A 19,621-nucleotide genomic window follows, 5' to 3' on the forward strand; every position below is an offset into this window, starting at 1 on the left:
GGTATGGAATAAGGGGTGGATATCTGTCCTGGTTCCAGTTAGGACAGAGTTAATTTTCCTCCTAGTAGCTGGTAGGGTGCTATGTTTTGGATTAGGATGAGAAGAGCGCTGATAACATGCTGATGTTTTAATTGTTGCAGAGCAGTGTTTACACCAGGCCAAGGACTTTTCAGCTTCTCGCTCTGTCCTGCCAGTGAGCAGGCTAGGGGTGCAGCAGGAGCTGGGAGGGGACAGACCCAGGACAGCTGACCCAAACTGGCCAAAGGGGTATTCCATACCATCTGACGTCATGCTAAACAATATATAGGGGTGGCTGGCCGGGGTGGGGGGCCGGCTGCTCGGGGATAGGCTGGGCATCGGTCAGCGGGTGGTGAGCAATTGCATTGTGCATCACTTGTTTTCTTACACATTATTATTATTAATACTATTACCATTATCACTATTATTATTATTATTGTTATTATTATATTCCTGTCTTAATAAACTGTCTTTATCTCAACTCGCCGGCTTCACTTTCCCGTTTCTCTCCCCCATCCCAGAGAGGGAGGGGGGAGGGTGAGCGAACAGCTGTGTGGTGTTTAGCTGCCGGACGGGTTAAACCACAACACACGTGTTTTATATGTTAATAAAGAAGGGGGGGTTGTGGGAGTGTGGCCATGGGGGTCGAGAAGGCCCATGGTTGGTGATAACATCGGACTCTTAAGGATGAGACCATCAGGAATGGAAAGAGTTGAGAGGGAACAAAGAAGGGTGATTCAGGAGACACCTTGTTGTCTCGGGTTCCTTGTTCTCCAGCCGTGAAGGCATGGAAGCTGCTGGGTGTTTGCTGTTGCCGGGCAAAGGTGTTGACCAATGAATAATTAGTGGAAAGGTACTGCTGTGGGGCGAATGTTATAGGAAGGGAGCCTGTCCTGAATAAGGGATAGAATGAAGTTGTGCCCTCACTCTGAGAGATGAAGTTACGCCCTCAGTAAGAGAGAGTTGAAGTTATGGCATCAATACAGACGTAGCAGTTACTGGTCCTGAAAGAACCCTGGTGTCCGTGTGGTCATTACGCCACAAATGGCGCCCAAACAGGGACCTGAAGAAAATGAACAGGAACCTGAAGAAAACAAACAGGGACATGAAGAACAGGAACAGCGACAGGCTATCAGAACAGGGACAAACAAAAAACATTGTATGGGAGGGTCGCGCTGGCATATGCAGGACCCACAAACAAGGACTCCAGGAGCTGGAGGGGCAGCCAGAGCCCCCCGGCTGGGCAGCACTCAGTGCCTGTCTCTCCCAGGGATGGGGTTACAAAGTTCGTTAAAGATAGACTTAGCATGCCTGGCAGTTTTTCTCTGTGTTTTAGTTTGTGTTAATCGTGCTTTCTTGATTTGTGTTAGTCACGTGGTTTATATGTTAATAAAGAAGGGGGAGTTGTGGGAGTGTGGCCATGGGGGTCGACAAGCCCCATGGTTGCTGATAACATCGGACTCTTAAGGATGAGACCATCAGGAATGTAAGGAGTTGAGAGGGAACAACGAAGGGTGTCCCTGTGGTCATTACTCTACATATTACCGCATAGCCAATACCACCCTTTGCCGTTTGGGGTATACCATCCAGTTAGTGTAATGATTCCCGTGCACTGTTTGGTGCGCATTATATATATTAGCACTCCCTTAATTACCATATTTTGGACAGTACAGATAATTCCCTACCTCACAGGTAACATTTCCACACCCATGGTAAGTATTATTGCCCCCTGAATTTCCCTCAGTATGAAGAATAATACACATACTAATATAACAAACAGAATACCCTGGAAACTGTAATTTAATGTAATCCAGTACTTTCCCCCAGTTACATGTGCTATTCATTTTTTTTCCCAAGTAGAAGTTAAAAGTCAGTTTACAACTGATTCTCACCTCCTCCTGTTTTTATTTTTATTTTTTAATTTTAAAGGTTCTCCTGCAGGAACAGTCTCTCAGGTCTCAGGGTCAACTGATGCTTTCACCTTGGTGTGATGAGTCCCCCAGTTCTCGGCTGTTCTTACTGTCATCTCAGTAGTCAGGAGTACTTGGAACGGTCCATCCTGCTCAGGTTGTAACTTCGATTTACTCCATGTCAGAAGCCAATCTCCTGCTTGGAAGGGAAGGACTTTCAAGGGTAGGGTCCAAGGGTAATTCATTCCCTTTGCCTAGGTACAGCAATCCAAATAATATTCCCTATGGTCAAACTCCCACATCTTTTTTGCCGCCGTTTGAATTCAGAGAAGTGCCAAAGGTAAGCACTTCGTTTGGGGAGCCGAGTTTCCAGAACTCAGTCAATTGCTTCTTTACTGTCTGATTCACCCGCTCCACCCTTCCAGAAGAGGAAGGATGCCAAGGAGTGTGAAATTTCCACTTGATTCCTAGAGTCCACATTAGCCCTTGCAATATTTCTGACATAAAGTGATTTCCTTGATCCAAGTCAATATTTTCAACGATTCCATACCTGGGAATTATCTGTTCTAGAGTTACCTTAGCTACCAAGCTCACAGTAGCAGATACTGAAGGGAAAGCTCCTACCCACCCCGACAAGTGATTGACCAAGACTAATAAGTATTTAAATCTACCTGCTCTAAGGAGTTCTGTAAAATCTACCTGTACACTTTGGAAGGGTTGAATTCCTGGTTCTAGCCCCATTTTGGGCTGCTTGTGGATAATTTTCCTATTTACCTTTTGACATACTACATAACCCCTGAATACTTGTTTACCAAGAGTATATATTCCCACACATACATATTTCCATAGCACAGCGTCACGCATTGCTTGAATTCCCCAATGACTCCCTTGATGTAAAACAGTTAATATTTGCCTCATTAGCACTTTATTCAGCATTTCTCTCCCATCAGGAAGTATCCATTTACCTTCAGACTTCGTGGCTCCTAATTCCTTCAGGTATAAGATAATTTATAGTGATTTCTGATTGTAAGGCTGCCTCCCAGGCTTTTTCATCTTCCACGGAGTTCCCTGGGGCAGTGACTGAATTCCCTTTCTGGTGCTCTTCTATACGCACTATTATTATTACATACTGGAAGTGCAAATTATCTAGGTCTTGCTTTACGAGCTCTTCGTGGACCAGTTCCTTCCCCTTAAATTTGGTCACCCCACGTTCCTGTACTGGGTCGGGCTGGGATGTTAACTTTCCCTGCAGCAGCCCATACAGTGCTGTGCTCTGCACTCGTAGCTAAAACAGCAATGGTATCACACCAGTGTTGTGTCTGCTGCTGAGCAGTGCTGGCACAGTATCAGGACTCTCTCTAACCCCCCTAGGGGTGGGCAAAGATGTGAGAAAAGAAACATCACCAGGGTAGCTGACCTAAACCAACCAAAGGGATATTCCATACCATATGATATCACACTCAGCAATAAAAGGTGGAAAAAGGAGGAAGAGGGGAGGGGTGGGCTCTCGTTGTGAAAACGTCTGTCCTCCTCCCGAACACCGGCTACGTGCGTTGAGGCCCTGCTTCAAGGACGTGGTCAAGCACCGCTCATTTGTGGGAAGTAGAGAGTAATTTCTTTCCTCTGCACTTCCACATAGCCTTTACTTGTTTTGTTTAGTTTTCCCTTTCCCCCTCCCTTTTCCCCTTTCCTATTTTCCCCCTTTATTTAAATTGTTATTTGTTTAGTTAAATTGTTTAATTAATAATAATCTTTCCTTAATAATTATTTCTTTTTTTTTCCCTTTAATTAAATCATCCTTATCTCAACCCGTGAGTTGTTCTTTCCTTTACTTCTTCCCCTCCTCATCTAAGGAGGGGGAGTGAGAGAGCGGTTGTGGTGTTCAGCTGCCTAGCACGGTAAAACCACCACAGTTCCTCCCAGATTTTCCGAATGTGTGAACCACCAAATATGCATATCTCGAATTGATACAGATGGTTCCCTCTTTTCCTTCAAGAAGTTTGAGTGCCTGATTCAAGGCATATAATTCATGTTTCGGCTGACCAGTTATTGGGCAGTCAGCTCATCTCTTTTACTTCCTCACTTAATCCATCAACTATAGCATATCCAGTACACCTTTTTCCCTGTACTACCCTTGAGGATCCATCGAAACAGAATATCTCCTTCCTCAAGGGGAATATCTTGTAAATTAGGTCTCACTTTAGTCTTGTGAGAAAAATCTCAAATAATTTTCTTCAGACAGGATCTTCTATGAAGCTATTTTATTTGCGATTGCAGTGGCGGGCGTCCTGTCAATCAGGAGCACATTTTAGTAAACAAATCATAACCTTTTATTCCCTATTACCTGACACCTTATCACCTCCCCTGTTTCCTCATTGGCTGAGTACTACAGGTTCACAAGCTACTCGACACTCCTCTATACCATAGACGTACAATTTTTCTTTTTTTCAACCCTTGTTTTTTCAACCCTTTAATTTCTCCTTTTTCCCTTTTTTTTTCCCTTTCTTCTGTTTTGAGAACTTGTGATCTTTGTTTTACTGTTCCAGCACTGCTCATCCTGTTTCTCTCAAGCTCCCACCTTATTTTGGAACAGTGAGGCCTTCTACTGTCCACTTATCTACTTAGCATTTCTCCTTATTATGGCTACACAACTACTTTGGAATACAGAAAAGTAATTCTCTACTGCAAAAACACAACTTAGTTTCTCACAGTCTGACATTCGATTAAATCCAGGCAGTTATGTTCTATATCCTCTCCAGCCCTTTCTCCTCTCCATAGGAATGCAGCTGGATTCAAGCATGATTTTGTGGTTAACACTAAATCATCCCTCTCAATCAGTGTTGCCTCATATTTCAAAATCCTAGAATCAGTCAGCCAGCGCCCAGCTCTCTGAGTCAAGAGCGTCTTAACCTGGTGTGGTGTAGTAACTATCAGACGACCCCCAAAGGTTAATTTCCTGCTCTCTTCCACCAGAATAGCAGTTGCAGCTACAGCTTGAACAAATTCAGGCCATCCTCTGGAAACTAGGTCCAGCAGTTTAGATAAATAAGCCACTGGCTGCCGCTTGTCCCCCCCCACTCCTGGGTGAATACTCCCAGTGCTGCTTCCCAATCCACAGTAGCAAAGAGATAAAAAGGCTTATTTAATGCGGGAAGAGCTAAGACTGGTGCTGTGATTAAGCTCTGCTTCAATTCTTCTGTTAAATCATTTTCCTCTTCTGTCCATTCAAGTATATTAGGCTCCTCCTCTAATAACTTAAGATACAACTCTTTTGTCTTTTGAGCATATGCTTCTATCCGTAATTGACATTATCCCATTAACCCCAAAAGCTTTCTTAGTTCTCTCTTAGTTTTGGGTAGGGGTAACTCAACAATTCCCTGAATCCTCTCTGTATTTATTCTTCATTCTCCCTAAGACACTGGATGCCCTAAATACTTGACTTCTCTTTCCACATATTGTAATTTATTTTGCAATACTCTCAAGCCCTGTTTTCTCAGAAAGCTGAATAGCTTGTTCATGGCTTCCTTCACAACTGTTTTCTCCTGTCCTGACAATGAAAGATCATCCACACATTGTAACAGTAACACCTCCACTGGAGGTTGGAATTGTTAGTGTTGGGGAGAATCGAATGGATGTTCTATTAATGTTTCTCAGGGGATGGATCATACGGTATAATTAAATATCATTAAATGTACTTACATTATCAAGTAATCTATGTATACTGGAAACTTAGGGAGCACATTGAACAATCAAAAGAATCGTTGGAGGGGAACCCCGGGAGGGAATAGGTACAACCTGACCTTGGATAAGGGCCTGGAGATGATGAAATGAGTTGAAGCAGAACCGAGGAGCGGAGAGAGAGCATGCGTCGAATAGAAAGGTGAAAAGTTTAGCGAAGAGGAAGACTCCTTACTTCATCTGGACGACCACCTGGACGACCACCAGAGTGTGCCACGCATGTGCAAAGGGGAGGAGAGCTAATTAGAATGAAAAGCGAGGCTGATGTTGCAACCTGTAATGAATATGTATACCTTACGTAATGTTGAATGTATAAATAATGGCTGGGAAGTAACGGGACTTGAAGCCAGATTTGGGCACCTGCCCCGGCTTCCAGCGCTGAATAAAGCACCTTCATATAATCACTTGGTGGTTATGTGGTTGCTACGCTAACAGAATTGCTCCAAAATCTGCTCTAGAACTCGCCCAAATAAATTTGGTGACTCTGTAAACCCCTGAGGTAGTACTGTCCATCTGTATTGTTTCTTCTGCCCTGTTTCAGGGTCTTCCCACTCGAAGGAGAATATGTTTTTGCTCGCAGGGTCAGGCCCAATGGACAAGCCCAAAAGGCATCTTTTAAATATATCACACTAAACCACTTATGCTCATGTGGGATCTTGCTCATCAGAGTGTATGGATTTGGAACCACAGAGTGGCACATCCTCACTATCTCTTTAATTTTTCTTAGATCCTCTACCAGTCGGTAAGAACTGTCAGCCTTTCTTACTGGCAGGATAGGAGTGTTAAAAGGAGACGTGCATGGCTCCAATAATCCACCTTTAATCAGCCTTTTTACCACTGATTTAAGACCAGTTCTTCCCTCAGATGAGATGGGGTATTGCTTCTGCTTTATTGCCTCATATCCTTCCTGCATACCTGTCTTCAGGGTATTGATATTAAGCCCTCCTCTATTTCCTTCCTTGACCCAAACTATGGGGTCTGTTTCTTTTTCATCATCTTCTGTCAATAACTTCATTGACACCATTATTCCATTCTGACAACTTACTATTTGAATACCCAATTTCATCATCAAATCCCTTCCCAACAAATTAGTCCCTGCCTCGGGTACATATAATAATTACTCAGTGATTGTTTTATCCCCTAGTCTCAGCTTGGTGTCCCCAAAAAGTAGCATTGTTATCCCAGTCCCTTCTACCCCTGTCACCTTTAGGGTTTCATTAGTTAATTTAAGACCTGATACTTTATGGGCCAGTGATGACCTAGCTGCTCCAGTATCTACTAAAATTTTCAACTTCTTCATTAGGTCCAACCACTATATTTATCAAGTGTTCTCGGTAGGACCAGCTTTTTGAGAAGCCCCAACTCCCGTATTCTGAATTTATAACACCAATCTCTCCTCCTTCTTCTACTCCAGATATTCCTACTTGAAGTGGCCGGCCCGGCCACACTTAAAACATCTTACCAAAGCCTGTCCCTGCCTGGATTTAGACTGCAGCACAGGTAGCTTTCCTTGCCTGCCATTCCTTCATCTCTCTTCCTCTCCCTTCCATTCTGGCCCTGACTCCCCCTGAAGATTTTCTTCCTATATCTCCAGCCCTCTGCCTCACTATCTGGTCCACTGGGAAGACCATTAGTTTCACTCTGCTTTTCCTTCTCATCTCCCCTCCTGACATACACCTTCTGGGCCTCCCACTGAGAGAGGGAGTTAAGAGAATCTTAGTAGATGGGATGCTGATTAATGAATTGTTGTATTGAACTAGTAGATGTTGCTGCTAACTATTGTGCAAATTAACCGAAGCGAGAAGTTTTGGGGCCCCTCACAAAGGATAGTTCTTGATAAAGATGAAGAACCTGTCTCAAGAACGGCTGAAACTGCTCCTGTGGTTTGGACAAAGGCCAAGGATTTAAAAGCACAAGCTCCAGGGAAAAAGGTGAAAAGTTCAGATATGAGGAAGAGGAAGGAAAAGACTTACTTCATCTTAAGAGACCACCAGAGATGACCACCAGAGAGCAGTACGCAGGCGTGGATGGGAGGACCACATGTAGATTAGTTCTTGGAACTAATTATAATATGAAGCAGGGATAAGTTATGCGTATGTATAAGTGTATTGGGAAACTTCGTGCATATGTAACTCTTTACTGCATATAACCAAGGCAAGTTGCTGCGTTGGGGTGCACCTGCCTTTGGGAGCTATCCCGCATGCGCCCAACACTTAAATAAACCACATACCTACTTTATAACTCATTTGCTTTGAGTTGTAGAGTTCTTCCACGAATCACCACAGGAGGGCTTCCAGTGACTGTTTGCTCCATCCTCCCACCTTCTGGAGCTTTTTCTGTGTATCTGGCCAGGCTTTAGTCACAAAATGAACTTTCAAGAGCCCTTGGGCTACTGGGTCCTCAGGATTCATCTCCGAGTACTTTCTCGTTCTGACCCCAAGTCTTTCCAGAAAGTCATTAGGCATTCATCCTTTTGTTGTTGGACTTCAAATGCCTTGACAAAATTCTGGGACTTTGGTACTGCTTCCCTAATTCCCATTGTTATTATATCCCCTAAGTCTCTCATGATTTCTGTGCTGTGGGTTGTTATTATCCCAGTTAGGGTCGGCAAGCAGATATTTCTGCTCTACTGGAATTACTCACGGTCGGGGGGGGGGGGGGGGGGGGTGTTGATTCTTTCCCATTCTTGCTTAGCTGCCAACCTAATCATTCCCTGCTCCTTTCTAGTGAATAACATACTCAGGACTGACATAATTTCCCCCCAGGAATACAAATTAGGCATTAGAAACTGATCTAACTGTTCCGCTAGTCCTATAGGGTCCTAAATCAAAGGGTTCATTTCCTTCTTAAAACGCCTAAGCTCTCTGCTGTTAAGGGGAGGGAGTTCACATAACATATTTGTCCCTTTCGTGCTGGGACCTCCCTAAGAGGATACATAGAAGTGCCAGCACTATTATTATCAGGGAAGGGAAAATTTTCCATGTCTTTTTTTACATTGTTATAACTCTCATCGGAGCTTAGAGTGTACTTTCTTTTTTGTGACAGTGTGCCCAGTGCAGTACGAAGTACCTCTCTGAGATCCCCTGTGTGCCTATCTGGAAGTGTCCTTCCTGATGCCCAGGCTTGCAGAGATAGCAGAGAGGACCACAGTTACCATGTCCTCCCTACTCTTCCATCTTTGATATCAGGTGAGAATTAACAATTTTCGAAGCCCAATGATATGCAAAAAGACTAAGATGACATTGCGTAGTCTCCACACCTTTTACATCTGCAATAAGATCAGACACAATTTGGTCCCAAACTATGAAATTATTGTTTTCAAGCTGCAACAGAAAGCACAAGAAAGGTTGCACAATAAATGCCTTAGTATGATGATTCTGGCCAGCAGTCAGAGTGCCTCTGAGGATCATGAAGAAACACATGCTAAAGCAAGAGCTCTGCTGCCATTCAACCAAATTCAATACTTCACATGCTGTAAACTAACTTAGCTCAGTTTATAACTGTTTAGAACTGTGAAGTTTTTTCAGGCTCATCTCTCCTTACACCTCTTAAAGAAGTTTAGGGGGCTATTTTGTCCAGGAAAGATCACTTAATGCCTTTCTAAAAATGTTTCCTTAGAAAGAATGTTTACAGCTTGTACTGGAACACTTTCCAGGGATATTTGTCCTTTGATGAATTTACAATATCTAAGTAAACACATGTTCAATTATTCATTCTTTCTTTTTTTGAGAGAGTAATTTTTTCACTTACGCCTGAAATGTTCATCATTCCATCTTCCATTTTGAAATCAGCTTTGAGTTCACTGTGTTCAACAGCCTTTTTTACTGGGGAGAAAGAGCAGTGTTTTTTATTGAGGAGAAAAAACACCTCTTATTCGCAATACTGAAATGTTTCATAATGTATATAGTTCTTATACTTTGTGCAATTTACATTTGTCATGTCACCATTTGCGCTTTTGGTAATGTTATTTAAAAATATAACTTTCTGGAAAGCAAGTAATCAGTTGCTCTATTTTTATATCATCATGGTTGAGCACTTTGGGACTGTGTGTCCTAATGGATCAGTTATTGTATTTCTTCTAAGGATACATTATAAGAGGGCACACAAAAAACACAGCTGTGTCAAAACTAGTACAAATCTAGATGACCTGATTACAGAATGAATTTGGTGTTTTTTCATTCTCTAGATGAGGATATGTTGCCACCTCTTTGAGCAGAGTTTTGAGAAAAAAGAAAAAAAAAAGTTTTAGGCAAAATACTGCAACATGTATTTTTATCAGGACATTCTGGTATGCATACAGGCGTATCCTTGGTGTCCTGGTTTCAGTTAGGATAGAGTTAATTTTCCCTCATAGTAGCTGGTAGGGTGCTCTGTTTTGGATTAGGATGACAAGAGTGCTGATAACATGCTCATGTTTTAATTGTTGCACAGCAGTGCTTACACCAAGAAAAGGACTTGGTCCAGGACAAGGACAAGGTTCCAGCTCCCGCAGCTGCTCCAGTTCCAACTCCCGCAGCGCTCCAGCTCCTGCAGCCGCTCCAGTTCCAGCTCCTGCAGCCGCTCCAGCTCCCGCAGCCATTCCAGTTCCAGCTCCTACAGCCGCTCCAGGTCCCGCAGCCGCTCAAGCTCCTACAGCCCTTCCACTTCCAGCTCCTGCAGCTGTTCCAGTTCCAGTTCCTGCAGCCGTTCCAGTTCCAGCTCCTTCAGCTGTTCCAGTTCCTGCTCCTGCAGCCACTCCAGCCCCTGCAGCCGCTCCAGCCCCTGCAGCCACCCCAGATCCTGCAGCCACTCCCGCTTCTGTGGCTGGGTCAGAGAAATGAGCTGTAGGAGTGCAAGTTGACCCTGCAGAGGGTATTCCAACCCCTGTGGCAGACCCTGTGGCTGGGTCAGAGAAAAGAGCTGTAGCAGTGCAAATTGCCCCTGTAGACAAGGTGAAAAAATGGTATAGAGGCTCAGGTCGTTTAGAACGCAGACAGTCTTCTGCCAGGTCTAGGTATAGAGAAGACGAGGCTGGGCCATCAAAGGTGCAGGAGGATGAAGATGAGGATGTCGAAAAATCAACAGTAACTACCCAAACCCTATACCAGCATGAGCTACGAGATGTGCAAAAAGATTTTGGTCGCTGTATAGGTGAGCAGCTTGCCACCTGGCTGCTCCGGTGCTGGGACACCGGAGCCAGTTGTGTGGAATTAGAGGGCAGGGAAGCCAGGCGGCTGGGATCCCTTGCTAGGGACGCATGCATTGACAAAGCAATTGGAGATGGAGCACGATCTCGCAGCCTCTGGAGGCGTCTCCTGTCAGCTGTGAAGGAAAGGTATCCCTTCAAGGAAGAACTTGTATGTCTACCAGGCAAATGGACCACCATGGAGAAGGGAATTCAGTACCTGAGGGAACAACCTTATAGACACTTTGGCGAAAGAACATGGTATTGAGTGGGTGTATCACATCCCCTATCATGCACCAGCCTCTGGAAAAGTTCAGCAATACAATGGACTGTTAAAGACTACACTGAAAGCAATGGGTGCTGGGACATTCAAAAATTGGGATACACATTTGGCAAAGGCCACCTGGTTAGTCAATACCAGGGGATCTGCCAACCGAGCTGGACCTGCCCAATCAAACCTGTTACGCACTGTAGAAGGGGATAAAGTTCCTGTAGTGCACGTAAGAAACATGCTGGGTAAAACAGTCTGGGCTACTCTTGCCTCAGGCAAAGGCAAACCCATTCGTGGAATTGCTTTTGCTCAGGGACCTGGATGCACTTGGTGGGTAATGCAAAAGAATGAGGAGGTCCGGTGTGTACCTCAAGGGGATTTGATACTGGGTGAGAATAGCCCATGAGTTGAATTGTAGTATGTTAATTATTATATAATACTGTATGTCATCACTACCATGATTGCTATATACCATAGATGAAAACGGTGATTAATTAGAATGTATTGGAAAGAGTGTAACCTGAGCATGACATAAATGGTATGGAATAAGGGGTGGATATATGTCCTGGTTCCAGTTAGGATAGAGTTAATTTTTCCTCATGTTTTGGATTAGGATGAGAAGAGCGCTGATAACATGCTGATGTTTTAATTGTTGCAGAGCAGTGTTTACACCAGGCCAAGGACTTTTCAGCTTCTCGCTCTGTCCTGCCAGCGAGCAGGCTGGGGGTGCAGCAGGAGCTGGGAGGGGACAGACCCAGGACAGCTGACCCAAACTGGCCAAAGGGGTATTCCATACCATCTGACGTCATGCTAAACAATATATAGGGGTGGCTGGCCGGGGTGGGGGGGCCGGCTGCTCGGGGATAGGCTGGGCATCGGTCAGCGAGTGGTGAGCAATTGCATTGTGCATCACTTGTTTTCTTACACATTATTATTATTAATACTATTATCATTATCACTATTATTATTATTATTATTGTTATTATTATATTCCTGTCTTAGTAAACTGTCTTTATCTCAACTCACCGGCTTCGCTTTCCCGTTTCTCTCCCCCATCCCAGAGAGGGAGGGGGGAGGGTGAGCGAACGGCTGTGTGGTGTTTAGCTGCCAGCCAGGTTAAACCACAACACTTGGGTCTCCCTTGTATCCAGAACCTTGAAACTACTCTTGATCCTTTTTTAAAGGATTTGGTAATCACTCTAGGCACAACGGACATACATTCTTTGTGCATGGAACTTCCAGCTATCACACAATCCGATAACCTCTGCAATTTCTAGGCCAGCCTTTTCCAGACTCTTTTTAGCTGAAGATGCTCTTTGAAAAATTAGTGGTATTCCATAGATCACTGAGTTTAGCCTCCCAGACCTGTCACCACTTCTCATTTGCTCTGCCAGCTATGCTGCTGGTCCTGGCAGGACTCTCACTCAACCAGGCACACCAGGGACAGGCAGGACCCCGTGTCACCGTTGCAGTGGGCTCTGCCTTGGATCCCCAGCATGCAGAAGCAGCAGCAGCAACACCCATGCTGCCTCTTCAGGGACAAGAGGGCTTCACCAGGTAGGTTCCACACCACACCTGGGTTTACACCTCACCATTTGGAATTTGCTGCTTTAGGATATAACAACTCATAATAATTGAAATCAAGGAAGTTATACAATACTTTATTCTAAAAAAGAACGAGATAAATTAAAAGGAGGAGGAAAAAACTGGCAATCCTCCTTCTCTTTCTGAGTCCTTTTTATTCCCAGTTCCACTGCTCCTATATATTGGATCTACCTGACATCTCCACTATCTTCTCTCTTTTATAACCCTTCTCTTTTTTCTAGTGTCTTTTCTTTCTCTCGTTCTTCACCAAGATTTTTTCATCTTTCTCTAGTCAGCCAATCTCTAACTTCTCACAGTATTTCTTTTCTTTCAATCTCCTCCAGCACTGCTATCTGGAAAATAACTCACATACAGACCTTCGCCCCATTTAATGTAGTCACCAGCACTGCTCCTGAAGATAAGGAGGGGGCTTTCAGAACTCCTTTGCAGAACTTCTTCACTCACTGTAAAGATAGAAGTAAGGGGTCTCAACCTGTGTCTCTACTGCATTCTTTGTTAATTCTGTCGTCCCCACATAATAAAAAGAATAAAAATGAAAAAATCTTTGCCTGGTCATCACTTACATCTGTTGGTTCTATTACTGTCACTTTTCCATTCCCAAGAAAGAAGTTAAAAACTTTTGTAAAACAATGTTAGTGGCAACAGATGGCATTCTCAATGTAACTCATTTGACTCTTTCAGGTGATATCCAAAGATTTCTTCTGTCTATGAGTTCTTACTGTTTCCAGATGGACAACCAGTGGCTTTATGAAACAGCAATCCAACAGGATACAGTGTTCTACCGAAAAAAATCGTCTAGCCAACAAAGAACAATATGAAGATGATAGAAAGTGATTGTGAAAAATTTTCTATTAAAAATGCTACCTGGGCAGATGATTATTTTGTTTATTGTGTCTCCAACTGCCACCAGTCTTGGTTTATATGTTGACAGCCTGCTTCACACCTTTTCCCCATCCATTCATTTAATATACCAGCTTTTAATCTTTCTGACCTTCAACCTGTCCAGCAAAACTACATCCTTAATAGTGTATATTTAGTTTGTTTTAAACACATTAATGTCAATACAATTTTACTGCAGAGCATTTATATTTTTAATTCCACTTAAAATGTACTTAGCATGCTATGACTAATCTCAAACAAATTGCTGATGCAGAATGCTTGAGGCAATAGCAGTTTCAGTTGCTACTGTTAAATTTATCTTCAATAGTGAAGCAAAAACATTAGGAAAGCAGCTTATTCCTCTGTAGTGATACAAAATGGAAAGTAACCTGATACCTAACATCTAAAGCTGAACACCATCTTGCCTACATGTAGTTGAAAAAGTATTTTTAGTGTAGAAAAAAAGTGGATCAAAGGTGTATTTCAATGGAGCCTAGCTAACTGCTCCTGAAAATGCATTGCTTGCTTATAAATATTTAAGTTTATGAAAACAGAGAAATCTTAAGAAAGTTGACAGAAAGTTAGTACTCTGTATTTACCTGAAAACTGGTTAAAGTCAGGCAAAGGTAACTCATCTTTCATTCTTCCCTCTTTTGGTCTCTACCCAGTGAAAGGCCACACTAAGCCTGGATTACTCTAATTGCAGTAGCCACCAAAAAGGCTATTCTCGCAATTGAGGACTGTGAAGTGAAGGCATGAAAGACACGGACTCCTGATGGCTCTTGAACAGGAGACATTTATTGCCCTTTTTCACTACTACATATACTTTCCCCATAGCCCCACGCACTGTCCACGCACCCGAATCTGTCATACAATTGGTTAGAGAGCCTCAGACACGCCTCGAGCCAGCCAGCAATTGGCCACTGCCCAAAGCTCATCTTTAACACTGTAGCCAATTTACTTTATCTCGACCTTGCTCAAGTTTTTGGTTCTACCACTTGTTTCCTCATTATCTCTAATTCAGGGACGTGTGAAACAGCGCAAAGCTCCCTGCGAATTCCTTTCCCACAGTGAAGTACAAAGGCAGTGTAGCCACAATTGTACTATGAACTGTGTGACGTGATCTGGGTGTTCCTGTGTAATGTGATCTAGATGTTCCTGCTCTGGCAGCGGGGTTGGACTAGATGATCTTTCAAGGTCCCTTCCAGTCCCTAACATTCTGTAATTCTGTGATAACTGTTTCAAAATACTTATAGCAGGAACCAAGACATAGTTCAACTCTATTTCTAGTTCTTTCCCATATCCAGTAAACCCTATGTGTTACCACAAGCTCCTTCCCACGTCTTTGCACTGACAGCAGAGTGAAAAAGTATTATGAAGTTGGTTTCAAATTGCATGTGTAGGATGGACTAGCCAGTATGCTGGTACTGATGAACTGTCAGTATAACAGACAGAAAATATCCTTCCCTCCTACCCCTTCCCACATTTCCTCATTAGTACAGTCCCTCTCTTCTACGTGGCTCCCCACTAACTGTCACAAGACTTGAACTTAGTTAACTTTTGGAGACCTCCATCTGTCAGTCAGATTTGGTTGCAGCTGACAAAAAGGGGCAGGTGGGAGGGATGCAGTGGTGGTCTGTGTGAGAGGAGTCCAGAAGCTGCCCCATGTTAGATAAGGGCCAGCTCCAGACAGATAAAAAGGGACCTGCTGCAGGCCAAAGCTGAGCCAATGAGCAATGCTGATTGTGCCTCTGTGAGAACATATTTAAGAAAGAGAAAAAAAGGCTGTGCAGGAGCAGACGGGAGAGAAGAATGAGAAAATGTAGAGAGAAACAACCCTGCAGACACCAAGGTTAGTGAAGAAGGAGAAGGAAGAGGTGTTCCAGGTCCAGAGCAGAAGTTCCCCTGCAGCCCATGGAGACGACACTGGTGGAGCAGCTGTCCCCCTGCAGCCCAGGGTGTACCATGCTGGAGCAGATATCCATGCTGCAGCTCATGGAGAGCCACAATGGAGCAGGTAGATATGGCCTGATGGAGGTTGCAGCCCATGGAGAACACATGTTGGAGCAGACTCTGGACCAAAACTGCAGCTCTTGGAGAGGAGCCCACGCAGGAGCAGTAGGTCTGGCAGGAGCTGCCACCCATAAGGGAATAATGCTGAAGCAGGCCACCGTTTACTTATACTTGGAGGGGTGTCCAATACACCTGGAATCGCCTGCCCCAGGGGTGGAAACATAGTCCTACCATTTGCAACGGACTGATCCAGTCTGCGCTGGAGCAGGGGGAAGCTCCTGAACACCTGCAGTACATCGATGACATCATTGTGTGGGGTGACACAGCAGAGGAAGTTTTCGAGAAAGGGACGAAAATAGTCCAAATCCTTCTGAAGGCCGGTTTTGCCATAAAACAAAGTCAAAGGACCTTCACAAGTGATCCCATTTTTAGGAATAAAATGGCAACATGCACGTCGTCAAATCCCAATGGATGTGATCAACAAAATAACAGCTATGTCTCCACCAACTAGCAAAAAAGAAACACAAACTTTCCTAGGTGTCGTGGGGTTTTGGAGAACGCACATTCCAAATTACAGTCTGATTGTAAACCCGCTCTACCAAGTAACCCGTAAGAAGAATGCTTTTGAATGGGGCCCTGAGCAACGACAAGCCTTTGAACAAATTAAGCAGGAAATAGTTCATGCAGTAGCCCTTGGGCCAGTCCGAACAGGACCAGATGTAAAGAATGTGCTCTACACCGCAGCCGGGGAGAATGGCCCCACCTGGAGCCTCTGGCAGAAAGAACCTGGGGAAACTCGAGGTCGACCCCTGGGGTTTTGGAGTCAGGGATACAGAGGATCTGAGGCCCGCTATACTCCAACTGAAAAGGAGATATTGGCAGCATATGAAGGAGTTCGATCTGCTTCGGAAGTGGTCGGTACTGAAGCGCAGCTCCTCCTGGCACCCCGACTGCCGGTACTAGGCTGGATGTTCAAAGGAAGGGTCCCCTCTACACATCATGCAACTGATGCTACATGGAGCAAGTGGGTTGCACTGATTACTCAGCGGGCTCGAATAGGAAACCCCAGTCGCCCAGGAATCCTGGAAGTGATTATGGACTGGCCAGAAGGCAAATACTTTGGGATATCACCAGAGGAGGAGGTGGTCCGTGCTGAAGAAGCCCCACTGTACAACAAGCTACCGGAAAATGAGAAGAAATATGCCCTGTTCACTGATGGGTCCTGTCGTATTGTGGGAAAGCATCGGAGATGGAAAGCTGCTGTATGGAGTCCTACACGACGAGTTGCAGAAGCTGCTGAGGGAGAAGGTGAATCGAGTCAGTTTGCAGAAGTGAAAGCCATTCAGCTGGCTTTAGATATTGCTGAACGAGAAAAGTGGCCAGTTCTCTATCTCTATACTGATTCATGGATGGTAGCAAATGCCCTGTGGGGGTGGTTACAGCAATGGAAGCAGAACAACTGGCAGCGCAGGGGCAAGCCCATCTGGGATGCTGCGTTGTGGCAAGATATTGCCGCCAGGGTAGAGAACCTGTTGGTAAAGGCACGCCATGTAGATGCTCATGTGCCCAAGAATCGGGCTACTGAAGAACATCAAAACAACCAGCAGGTGGATCAGGCTGCTAAGGTTGAAGTGGCTCAGGTGGACCTGGACTGGCAACATAAAGGTGAATTATTTATAGCTCAATGGGCCCATGACACCTCAGGCCATCAAGGTAGAGATGCAACATACAGATGGGCTCGTGATCGAGGGGTGGACCTGACCATGGACACTATAGTACAGGTTTGTGATTGTGAAACATGTGCTACGTTCAAGCAAGCCAAGAGGTAAGAGCCTCTTTGGTATGGAGGACGATGGCTGAAATATAAATATGGAGAGGCCTGGCAGATTGATTACATCACACTCCCTCAAACCCGCAATGGAAAGCGCCACGTACTTACAATGGTGGAAGCAACCACCGGATGGCTGGAAACATATCCTGTGCCCCATGCCACCGCCCGGAACAGTATCCTGGGCCTTGGAAAGCAAGTCTTGTGACGACATGACACCCCAGAGAGAATTGAGTCAGACAACGGGACTCATTTCCGAAACAACCTTATAGACACTTGGGCCAAAGAACATGGTATTGAGTGGGTGTATCACATCCCCTATCATGCACCAGCCTCTGGAAAAGTTCAGCAATACAATGGACTGTTAAAGACTACACTGAAAGCAATGGGTGCTGGGACATTCAAACATTGGGATACACATTTGGCAAAGGCCACCTGGTTAGTCAGCACTAGGGGATCTGTCAGCTGAGCTAGACCTGCCCAATCAAACCTGTTATGTACTGTAGAAGGAGACAAAGTCCCTGTAGTGCACATAAAAAACATGCTGGATAAGACAATCTGGGCTACTCCTGCCTCAGGAAAAGGCAAACCCATTCGTGGAATTGCTTTTGCTCAGGGACCTGGATGCACTTGGTGGGTAATGCAAAAGAATGGGGAGGTCCGGTGTGTACCTCAAGCGGATTTAATACTGGGTGAGAATAGCCCATGAGTTGAATTGTATTATGTTAATTATTATCTAATACTGTATGTCGTCACCATTGTGATTGCTATATGTCAATGTCCAATTAATGGTATCACAGTAACAGTCACGCAGATAATAATGAACAAATTTTGATAGAATTGGAGAAGCACGGCAGTGTGACGGAATGAGAATGGGCCTCAGCGTGTGACAGTTTAACATCACACACCATCTCTTCTGCCATAAAAGAATGCTGTGACAGATGGAGTCCGAAGTCACTCACGGACTATGCAAACTCAGTGGACATTCCATATACTGTAGATGAAAATGGTGATTAATTAGAATGTATTGGAAAGGGTGTAACCTGAGCATGACATAAATGTTAGGGAATAAGGGGTGGATATATGTCCTGGTTTCAGCTAGGATAGAGTTAATTTTCCTCCTAGTAGCTGGTAGGGTGCTGTGTTTGGGATTTAGGATGAGAATAATGTTGATAACGCACTGATGTTTTCATTGTTGCAGAGCAGTGCTTACACTAAGCCAAGGACTTTTCAGCTTCTCATACAGTCCTGCCAGTGGGCAGGCTGAGGGTGCAGTAGGAATTGGGAGGGGACAGACCCAGGACAGCTGACCCCAACTGGCCAAAGGGGTATTCCATACCATCTGACGTCATGCTGAACAATTAATATGGGGTGGCTGGCCGGGGTGGGGTTCTGTCTGCTCAGGGATAGGCTGGGTGGTGAGCAATTGTACACGTTATTATTAGTAGTACTATTATCATTATTATTATTATTTTCCTTTCTTTTCTGTCCTAATAAACTGTCTTTAACTCAGCCCACAGGCTTCATTTTTCTGATTCTCTCCCCCATCCCAGGGAGGGAGGGGAAAGGGTGGGCAAATGGCTGTGTGGTGCTTATGTTCTGGCCGGTTTAAACCACAACAGTAGTCTTTCTGTAGCTTGTGTAGTCTTTTAGCTGAGAAAATAAGGAAAGAGAGAGACAGGTAGCCTTGAGCTAACAGAAGCAATGAAGATAAGGGATGAAACGTAAAAAAGAAGGTGAAAAAGAGTTCCAGACTGACCTACAGTAACCTTTTGCTCATTACGGGTCATTAACATACAGACAATCACACCAATTAAAATGCTAATGTATGCTAATGTTGGATTTTGTTTCGTGTCTGCCCCCATCCCCACTCCCCCACCCCCCGCTGGTCCTCTGTAATGTGCAATCTCAGTAGAGGTAAGTTAGGTGAGCTGTAATAGCCAATCAAAAGTAGTCAAAGAGATAGCTTTCACGATTTTTCTGTGTATAAATAACGGTTATTCAAGTTAGAGGTGTGCTTGCTTGGATTGTGAAACCTATGGATTGTGAGATCGGACGGAATGTTTTGACACACCAGTTCTTATATACGCCTGAATGTCCTCTCCCTTTGTTGGGAAGGGATCTGCTATGCAAACTACCTGCACAGGTAACCTTCTCCACAAATAGAATAACAGTTAAAATTCCATCTGAGAATG

At 44.4% G+C, this 19,621-nt stretch overlaps 1 long non-coding RNA gene across 1 annotated transcript; it reads left to right on the forward strand.

Annotated features, from left to right (window-relative positions):
• Positions 1-337: 337 nt before the first annotated feature.
• Positions 338-13,569, forward strand: LOC308184903. The gene is made up of 3 exons (XR_013943022.1): positions 338-370; positions 12,496-12,658; positions 13,388-13,569. It is a non-coding gene; the product is annotated as an uncharacterized lncRNA (long non-coding RNA).
• Positions 13,570-19,621: the final 6,052 nt, after the last annotated feature.

Source organism: Anser brachyrhynchus (genome assembly GCF_964034855.1).
Source record: "Anser brachyrhynchus genome assembly, chromosome: W".
NCBI lineage: Eukaryota > Metazoa > Chordata > Aves > Anseriformes > Anatidae > Anser > Anser brachyrhynchus.